Source organism: Haematobia irritans, chromosome 4 (genome assembly GCF_050003625.1).
Source record: "Haematobia irritans isolate KBUSLIRL chromosome 4, ASM5000362v1, whole genome shotgun sequence".
Taxonomy (NCBI): Eukaryota; Metazoa; Arthropoda; class Insecta; order Diptera; family Muscidae; genus Haematobia; species Haematobia irritans.
Genome location: NC_134400.1, coordinates 184,535,256 through 184,545,547, shown reverse-complemented (window position 1 = coordinate 184,545,547; position 10,292 = coordinate 184,535,256).

The following is a 10,292-nucleotide window of genomic DNA, read 5'->3' as shown; positions in this document are numbered from 1 at the left end:
TTCAAAACACAAAACCAGGAGGCGGGCGCTCAAAATATCATCCGACACAAGCGCTCATCAGAGTTAATTATTGGTGTAAAGAGTCATCGAATTGTTTTCTTATGCAAATCATCTTCTAATTACTCGAGCGGGCGGGGCCGACTATATTATACCCTGCACCACTTTGTAGATCTAAATTTTCGATACCATATCACATCCGTCAAATGTGTTGGGTGCTATATATAAAGATTTGTCCCAAATACATACATTTAAATATCACTCGATTTGGACAGAATTTGATAGACTTCTACAAAATCTATAGACTCAAAATTTAAGTTGGCTAATGCACTAGGGTGGAACACAATTTTAGTAAAAAAATATGGGAAACATTTAAATCTGAAGCAATTTAAGGAAACTTCGCAAAAGTTTATTTATGATTTATCGCTCGATATATATGTGTTAGAAGTTTACAACTTTTCGACTAAGCCGTGGCGATTTGACAAGGAAAATGTTGGTATTTTGACCATTTTTGTCGAAATCAGAAAAACTTATATATGGGAGCTATATCTAAATCTGAACCGATTTCAAGCAAATTTGGCACGCATAGCTACAATGCTAAATCTACTCCCTGTGCAAAATTTCAACTAAATCGGAGCAAAAAATTGGCCTCTGTGGTCATATGAGTGTAAATCGGACGAAAGATATATATGGGAGCTATATCTAAATCTGAATCGATTTCAAACAAATTTGGCACACATAGCTACAATGAAAAATCTACTCCCTGTGCAAAATTTCAACCAAATTGGGCCAAAACTCTGGCTTTTAGGACCATATTAGTCCATATCGGGCGAAAGATATATATGGGAGCTATATCTAAATCTGAACCGATTCCAATCAAATTTTGCACTCTTGACTATACGACTAAGTGTTATGTTTGTATAAAATTTCAAGCAAATCGGTATAAAACTCTGGCTGCTGGGTCCATATTAGTGCATATCGGGCGAAAGATATATATGGGAGCTATATCTAAATCTGAACCGATTTCTTCCAAAATCAATAGGGTTATATTCTGACCCAAATTAGGAACATGTGCCAAATTTAAAGGCGATTGGACTTAAATTGCGACCTAGACTTTGATCACAAAAATGTGTTCACAGACAGACGGGCGGACGGACAGACGGACATGGTTATATCCAGGGATCCGGAGCGGAGCGGAGCAAGCCCTTTTTTTGCCGGAGCGGGAGCGGAGCGGGAGCGGCATTTCTAAAATCCGGAGCGGAGCGGGAGCGGAGCGGTTTCCAAATGAAAAACCGCTCCGCTCCGAATAAAATATTACTTGAATGAAATGTGTAACTTTGAAATTACACTGTGTAGGTAATTTCAAATTTACTTAGCGTAGTGTGAGTAAACGTTTAAAATGTACGATATGTATTTTTGTACGTACGTACATTGGGGAAAACACAACGTGTTTTTTAGTAATTAATAAAGAGTGATTTGTTAAGAGCTTGATAACTTTTTTTTAAAAAAAAAACGCATAAAATTTGCAAAATCTCATCGGTTCTTTATTTGAAACGTTAGATTGGTCCATGACATTTACTTTTTGAAGATAATTTCATTTAAATGTTGACCGCGGCTGCGTCTTAGGTGGTCCATTCGGAAAGTCCAATTTTGGGCAACTTTTTCGAGCATTTCGGCCGGAATAGCCCGAATTTCTTCGGAAATGTTGTCTTCCAAAGCTGGAATAGTTGCTGGCTTATTTCTGTAGACTTTAGACTTGACGTAGCCCCACAAAAAATAGTCTAAAGGCGTCAAATCGCATGATCTTGGTGGCCAACTTACCGGTCCATTTCTTGAGATGAATTGTTCTCCGAAGTTTTCCCTCAAAATGGCCATAGAATCGCGAGCTGTGTGGCATGTAGCGCCATCTTGTTGAAACCACATGTCAACCAAGTTCAGTTCTTCCATTTTTGGCAACAAAAAGTTTGTTAGCATCGAACGATAGCGATCGCCATTCACCGTAACGTTGCGTCCAACAGCATCTTTGAAAAAATACGGTCCAATGATTCCACCAGCGTACAAACCACACCAAACAGTGCATTTTTCGGGATGCATGGGCAGTTCTTGAACGGCTTCTGGTTGCTCTTCACTCCAAATGCGGCAATTTTGCTTATTTACGTAGCCATTCAACCAGAAATGAGCCTCATCGCTGAACAAAATTTGTCGATAAAAAAGCGGATTTTCTGCCAACTTTTCTAGGGCCCATTCACTGAAAATTCGAGGTTGTGGCAGATCGTAAGTCTATTCATGATGAAATGTCAAAGCATACTGAGCATCTTTCTCTTTGACACCATGTCTGAAATCCCACGTGATCTGTCAAATACAAATGCATGAAAATCCTAACCTCAAAAGAATCACCCTTTATATGGGAGCTATATAATCTGAACCGATTGATTAAATTTGACATGCATAGTTAGAATAATAACTCTGCTATCTCTGCAAAATTTCACGAAAATGGGAGTATAACTCTGGCCCCCGCGGTCATTTGAGTGTACATCGAGCGAAATATATATGGGAGCTATATCTAAATCGGAACCGATTCAACCAAATTTGACACACTTACCGATACTGCACTGTTAGAAAAATATGTTTTTCATATGTTCCGATATAAAAAAATGTGTTTCGGGCACAATTTTAAAACACAATATAGTTAAGTGCAAACATATAATGTTCCTAAACTAACACTAAATGTTTGGGACATCTATGTTAATATGTTAGAATATATTATGTTTGGGGCATGAATGTTTCATAAAAATCATATGTGTGAATGCAAACATATATAAATTTACAAATTTGGACTACCCATACATATGTTGTGATATTTTATTCAAAGCGACAGAGAGAGTATAGAGAAAGAAATAGAGATGGAAACCGGAAGAGTTGACAAAAGATATCAACATAACACAGCGAAAGAATCAAAAGAGAACAATTTCTGTGAAACCGTTTGTATGTAGTTTCGGAAAACAGTTTTATGATAAGGCCAAAAATTTGATATGCTTAAGTCTAAATATTATTTAATTTGAATAAAGAGAATAGACATTCGGAACCAAGAGAATAGACATTGAAAAAAAAACAGCATATGTTTTCGCCTTGAGAGCAGCATTTTATGTATGTGTGGACATGTGGTTTGTTTATCATTTTGGCATTACGGGCACAATTTTTTTCTTGGTTAATAAAAATAACGAAAGGGCACTATACTCTTTTTAGAATTGGGACAGTAAAATGAAATAAGGAGGAAATAGTGAAAAATTACACAGTAAAATGTGTAAAAACAAAGTTTAGTTCCTCTTTATTAATAAGTAGTCCACGAGGAGTTGACGGACACCTTCAAATATAAAAGCGGGCATTAAGTTCGAGTTTTGCAGCTAAAACAATTTAAAAAGTTTATTTTCTTTAAAATGAATTATTAAAGAAAAATAAAAGGCATTTTAGAGCGATGGTGTTAAATGCTCGTAAACAACTGTTCACACCTAAATAAATTTATGTTTATATTATAAAATTATTTATGTATGTTTATACTCGACTCCACATTCTTCTTTTGTTAGAGTTTTTGAATTCCTTCCAAATTTTAAAGTTTTGTACCAAAAACAGTTTTTTGTTACAAAATTGTTATTTGTGCAATAAAACAATAATGTTTTATACAAAAATCAGTCAATTTCGTTTATATCAAGCTCTGTTACTGACTATAAATCTTTAATAACCCACATTTCGAAGTTTCATTATAAAAATTTAATATAGTATAAATATAAATGTGTAAATTAAAAAAAGTGTTCGGTCGGAGCAGGGATTGAACCCACGACCCCTTGCATGCGAGGCAGACATGCTAACCACTGCTCCACGTGGCAAACAAATGTATGTTTCAGTTAAATAATGTTATGTTTGCAAGGGCTCGTGGGCGCTGCAAACTATGCTTATAAATGTAACTTATAACGATATTTATCTGCTGGTGACTATAACAGCTACGTAGCCCAGTGGATAGTGTGTTGGCTTACAAACTGTATGGTCTTCGGTTCGATTCTCCGTGCAGGCAACAGGTAAAATTTAAAAAAAAATTATAAAAGTGAATAATTTCTTCAACATTATTTGTTTTACAGAAAAAGGTGCCAAGAACTAAAATATTTCGTGGAAGTGAAAATTACGAGTATGTTAGGGAATGCACAATCGTCTTTGGGAAAAATTCTTCCAAGCATATAATATTTTTGGGCTCAAAATGCTTCCAAACATATAATATGTTCACATAAAACAAACATATTAATGTTTCGGCAGTATCCAATAATATATGTGATTCCTGCAAAATATGTTTGGAACATATGTTAAAGAAGCGATTTTTTTGAGGGTGTGTTAAACGTACTCCTTGTGCAAAAGTTGAAGCAAGTCATGGCTTTTGAGGCCATATAAGTCCAAATTGGGCGAAAGATATATATGGGGGCTATATCTAAATCTGAACCGATTTTAACTAAATTGGGCACACATAAAGATACCATTAAACGTACCTCTCGGTCAAAATTTGAAGGAAATCACTGAAAAACTCTAGCTTTTGAGGCCATATAAGTGCAAATCGGACGAAAGATGTATATGGAAGCTATATCTAAATCTGAACCGATTTTAACCAAATTGGGCACACATAACGATACCATTAAACGTACCTCTCGTGCAAATTTGAAGCAAATCACGGCAAAACTCTGGCTTTTGATGCCATATACGTGCAAATCGGGCGAAAGATATATATGAGAGCTATATCTAAATCTGAACCGATATCAACCAAATTTGGTACACATACCGATACTATTAAACGTACTCCTTGTGCAAAATTTTAACTAAATCACGGCAAAACTCTGGCTTTTGAGGCCATATAAATGCAAATCGGACGAAAGATATATATGGGAGCTATATCTAAATCTGAACCGATTTCAATCAAATTTACCAAGCATTGGTAGGATGTGAATTCTACTTTTTATGCAAAATTTCACGTAAATCGATAGTAAACTTTGGCCTCTGTGGTCATATGAGTCTAAATCGGACGAAAGATATATATGGAAGCTATATCTAAATCTGAACCGATTTCAATCAAATTTACCAAGCATTGGTAGAATGTCAATTCTACTCTTTATGTAAAATTTCACGTAAATCGGTGGTAAACTTTGGCCTCTGTGGTCATATGAGTCTAAATCGGACGAAAGATATATATGGGAGCTATATCTAAATCTGAACCGATTTTTTTTCAAAATCAATAGCGATTGTCTTTGTTCCACAAAACGACCCTATGCCAAATTTGAGGACGATCGGACTTAAACTGCGACCTGTACTTTGCGCACAAAAATACATGAACAGACAGACAGACGGACGGACAGACAGACAGACAGACGGACATCGCAAAATCGACTCAGAATTTAATTCTAAGCCGATCGGTATACTAAAAGATGGGTCTATGACTACTATTTCTTGGCGTTACATACAAATGCACAACCTTATTATACCCTGTACCACAGTAGTGGTGAAGGGTATAAATATGGGAAACATTTAAATCTGAAGCAATTTTAAGGAGACTTCGCAAAAGTTTATTTATGATTTATCGCTCGATATATATGTATTAGGTTTTTTAGGAAAATTAGAGTCATTTTTACAACTTTTCGACTAAGCAGTGGCGATTTTACATGGAAAATGTTGGTATTTTGACCATTTTTGTCGAAATCAGAAAAACATATATATGGGAGCTATATCTAAATCTGAACCGATGTCAAGCAAATTTGGCACGCATAGCTACAATGCTAATTCTACTCCCTGTGCAAAATTTCAACTAAATCGGAGCAAAAAATTGGCCTCTGTGGTCATATGATTGTAAATCGGCCGAAAGATATATATGGGAGCTATATGTAAATCTGAATCGATTTCAAACAAATTTGGCACACATAGCTACAATGCAAAATCTACTCCCTGTGCAAAATTTCAACCAAATTGGGCCAAAACTCTGGCTTTTAGGACCATGTTAGTCCATATCGGGCGAAAGATATATATGGGAGCTATATCTAAATCTGAACCGATTCCAATCAAATATTGCACTCTTGACTATACGACCACGTGTTATGTTTGTACAAAATTTCAAGCAAATCGGTTAAAACTCTGGCTGCTGGGTCCATATTAGTGCATATCGGGCGAAAGATATATATGGGAGCTATATCTAAATCTGAACCGATTTCTTCCAAAATCAATAGGGTTCTATTCTGACCCAAATTAGGAACATGTGCCAAATTTGAAGGCGATTGGACTTAAATTTCGACCTAGACTTTGATCACAAAAATGTGTTCACAGACAGACGGACGGACGGACAGACGGACATGGTTATATCGACTCAGGGACACACCCTTAGCATTATTGCCAAAGACACCATGTGTCTATCTCGTCTCCTTCTGGGTGTTACAAACATATGCACTAACTTATAATCCCATATATACTGATCCTAGATTTAAAGCCAGGGAGGTCCGTAAAAAATGTCTTTGTTTGAAAGAAGCCACATCTTTGGGTCGGAATCAATACAAAATCCTTAAGGGAAGGTCAAAATCTTTAGATCCAAGTAAACTTTTTTTGAGTGTGGCTAATAGTCCATAATCTTGCTAATGCTCAAGAACGAAATAATGAACTACTTCGCCATCTCGGCGAGTGTAGCCGCAGCCATAAGCCTAAAATTCTCCCATTGAGTAACGTATAGAAATCACTCCGGTTAGATTTATTATACCCTGCGCCTCACTGTGGAACAGGGTATTATAAGTTAGTGCATATGTTTGTAACACCCAGAAGGAGACGAGATAGACACATGGTGTCTTTGGCAATAATGCTCAGGGTGGGTCCCTGAGTCGATATAACTATGTCCGTCTGTCCGTCCGTCTGTCTGTGAACACATTTTTGTGATCAAAGTCTAGGTCGCAATTTAAGTACAATCTCCTTCAAATTTGGCACATGTTCCTAATTTGGGTCAGAATAGAACCCTATTGATTTTGGAAGAAATCGGTTCAGATTTAGATATAGCTCCCATATATATCTTTCGCCCGATATGCACTAATATGGACCCAGTAGCCAGAGTTTTATACCGATTTGCTTGAAATTTTGTACAAACATAACACTTAGTCGTAAAGTAAAGTGTGCAAAATTTGATTGAAATCGGTTCAGATTTAGATATAGCTCCCATATATATCTTTCGCCCGATATGGACTTATATGGCCCCAGAAGCCAGATTTTTGGCCGAATTTGGTTGAAATTTGCACTAGGAGTACAATTAGTAGTATAGTCAAGTGTGCATAATTTGATTGAAATCGGTTCAGATTTAGATATAGCTCCCATATATATCTTTCGCCCGATATGGACTAATATGGTCCTAAAAGCCAGAGTTTTGGCCCAATTTGGTTGAAATTTTGCACAGGGAGTAGATTTAGCATTGTAGCTATGCGTGCTAAATTTCGTTGAAATCGGTTCAGATTTAGATATAGCTCCCATATATATCTTTCGCCCGATATGCACTTATATGGACCCAGAGTTTTATGCCGATTAGCTTGAAATTTTGCACAAAGAGTACAATTGGTAGTATAGTCATGTTTGCCAAATTTGATTGAAATCGGTTCAGATTTAGATATATCTCCCATATATATCTTTCGCCCGATATGGACTTATATGGCCCCAGAAGCCAGAGTTTTATCCAAACTTTCTTAAAATTTTGCACAAGAAGAACAATTAGTACTATAGTCAAATGTGCCAAATTTTATTGAAATCGGTTCAGATTTAGATATAGCTCCCATATATATCTTTCGCCCGATATGGACTAATACGGTCCCAGAAGCCAGCATTTTACCCCAATTTGGTTGAAATTTTTCACTAGGAGTACAATTAGTAGTGTAGTCACGTGTGCCAAATTTCATTGAAATCAGTTCAGATTTAGATATATCTCCCATATATATCGTTCGCCCGATTTACACTCATATGACCACAGTGGCCAATCTTTTACTTCGATATAATTGAAATTTTGCACAGGGAGTAGAATTGGCATTGTAGCTATGCGTGCCAAATTTGGTTGAAATCGGTTCAGATTTAGATATAGCTCCCATATATATCTTTCGCCCGATTTACACTCATATGACCACAGAGGCCAATGTTTTGCTCCGATTTAGTTGAAATTTTGCACAGGGAGTAGAATTGGCATTGTAGCTATGCGTGCCAAATTTGGTTGAAATCGATTCAGATTTAGATATAGCTCCCATATATATCTTTCGCCCGATATGCACTTATATGGACCCAGAAGCCAGAGTTTTATGCCGATTAGCTTCAAATTTTGCACAAAGAGTACAATTGGTAGTATAGTCATGTGTGCCAAATTTGATTGAAATCGGTTCAGATTTAGATATAGCTCCCATATATATATTTCGCCCGATATGGACTTATATGGCCCCAGAAGCCAGAGTTTTATCCAAATTTGCTTAAAATTTTGCACAAGAAGAACAATTAGTACTATAGTCAAATGTGCCAAATTTTATTGAAATCGGTTCAGATTTAGATATAGCTCCCATATATATCTTTCGCCCGATATGGATTAATACGGTCCCAGAAGCCAGCATTTTACCCCAATTTGGTTGAAATTTTTCACTAGGAGTACAATTAGTAGTGTAGTCACGTGTATCAAATTTTATTGAAATCGGTTCAGATTTAGATATATCTCCCATATATATCGTTCGCCCGATTTATATTCATATGACCACAGTGGCCAATCTTTTACTGCGATATAATTGACATTTTGCACAGGGAGTAGAATTGGCATTGTAGCTATGCGTGCCAAAGTTGGTTGAAATCGATTCAGATTTAGATATAGCTCCCATATATATCTTTCGCCCGATTTACACTCATATGACCACAGAGGCCAATGTTTTGTTCCGATTTAGGTGAAATTTTGCACAGGGAGTAGAATTGGCATTGTAGCTATGCGTGCCAAATTTGGTTGAAATCGGTTCAGATTTAGATATATCTCCCATATATATCGTTCGCCCGATTTACACTCATATGACCACAGAGGCAAATGTTTTGCTCCGATTTAGGTGAAATTTTGCACAGGGAGTAGAATTGGCATTGTAGCTATGCGTGCCAAATTTGGTTGAAATCGGTTCAGATTTAGATATAGCTCCCATATATATGTTTTTCTGATTTCGACAAAAATGGTCAAAATACCAACATTTTCCTTGTTAAGTCGCCACTCCTTAGTAGAAAAGTTGTAAAAATGACTCTAATTTTCCTAAACTTCTAATACATACATATCGAGCGATAAGTCATAAATAAACTTTAGCGAAGATTCCTTAAAATTGCTTCAGATTTCACATTATGTTCCATCCAAGTGCATTAGCCGACTTAAATTTTGAGTCTATAGATTTTGTAGAAGTCTATCAAATTCTGTCCAGATCGAGTGATATTTAAATGTATGTATTTGGGACAAACCTTTATATATAGCCCCCAACACATTTGACGGATGTGATATGGTATCGAAAATTTAGATCTACAAAGTGGTGCAGGGTATAATATAGTCGGCCCGCCCGACTTTAGACTTTCCTTACTTGTTTAGAATTAGTAAAAATGTTTTTACTTTGCAGGTACTTCCATAATTTAGATTTTGAAACTGGTATTTGTTTGTACATGAACACCCTTATTAATATATCGCAAAAAGAGATTAAAAATTCGATGAATAAGATCTGTAACGAATTTTAATATTATTTATCCTAGATTTAAAGCCTGTAGCTGCAACCATAAGCCATAGCTATTTAGCCTAAAATTCTCCCATTGAGTAACGTATAGAAATCATTCCGGTTAGATTTATTTTTCAATACTTTTATTATAAACAAAAAGTCACTTAATTGCATAGTAATACTCTTAAAAATAAAATTCTATACATGTTGGTTTTATAATTGTATATATAAGCGACAACTATTTGTAATGATCTAGAAGCTTATTTTCTAATAAGCCTTAGGAGGCAATACTACAACGTTAACTTATTATTTGGCAACCCTAGCTGTTTTAATTGTATTGGAAAAATACGTCTTCCGAATTTATGCAAAGTATATACTAGTAAATAATACAGATGTGGATATATACAAATACTAATATGTCTCTTATATAAGAGATTTCAAAAACTTTGGTATTTTAGGGTCAATGCATTATAATGAACATCGCACAATGGGATGGGGGACAAGAAAAAAATTTTATGGCAATTTTTTCTACTACACACAAAA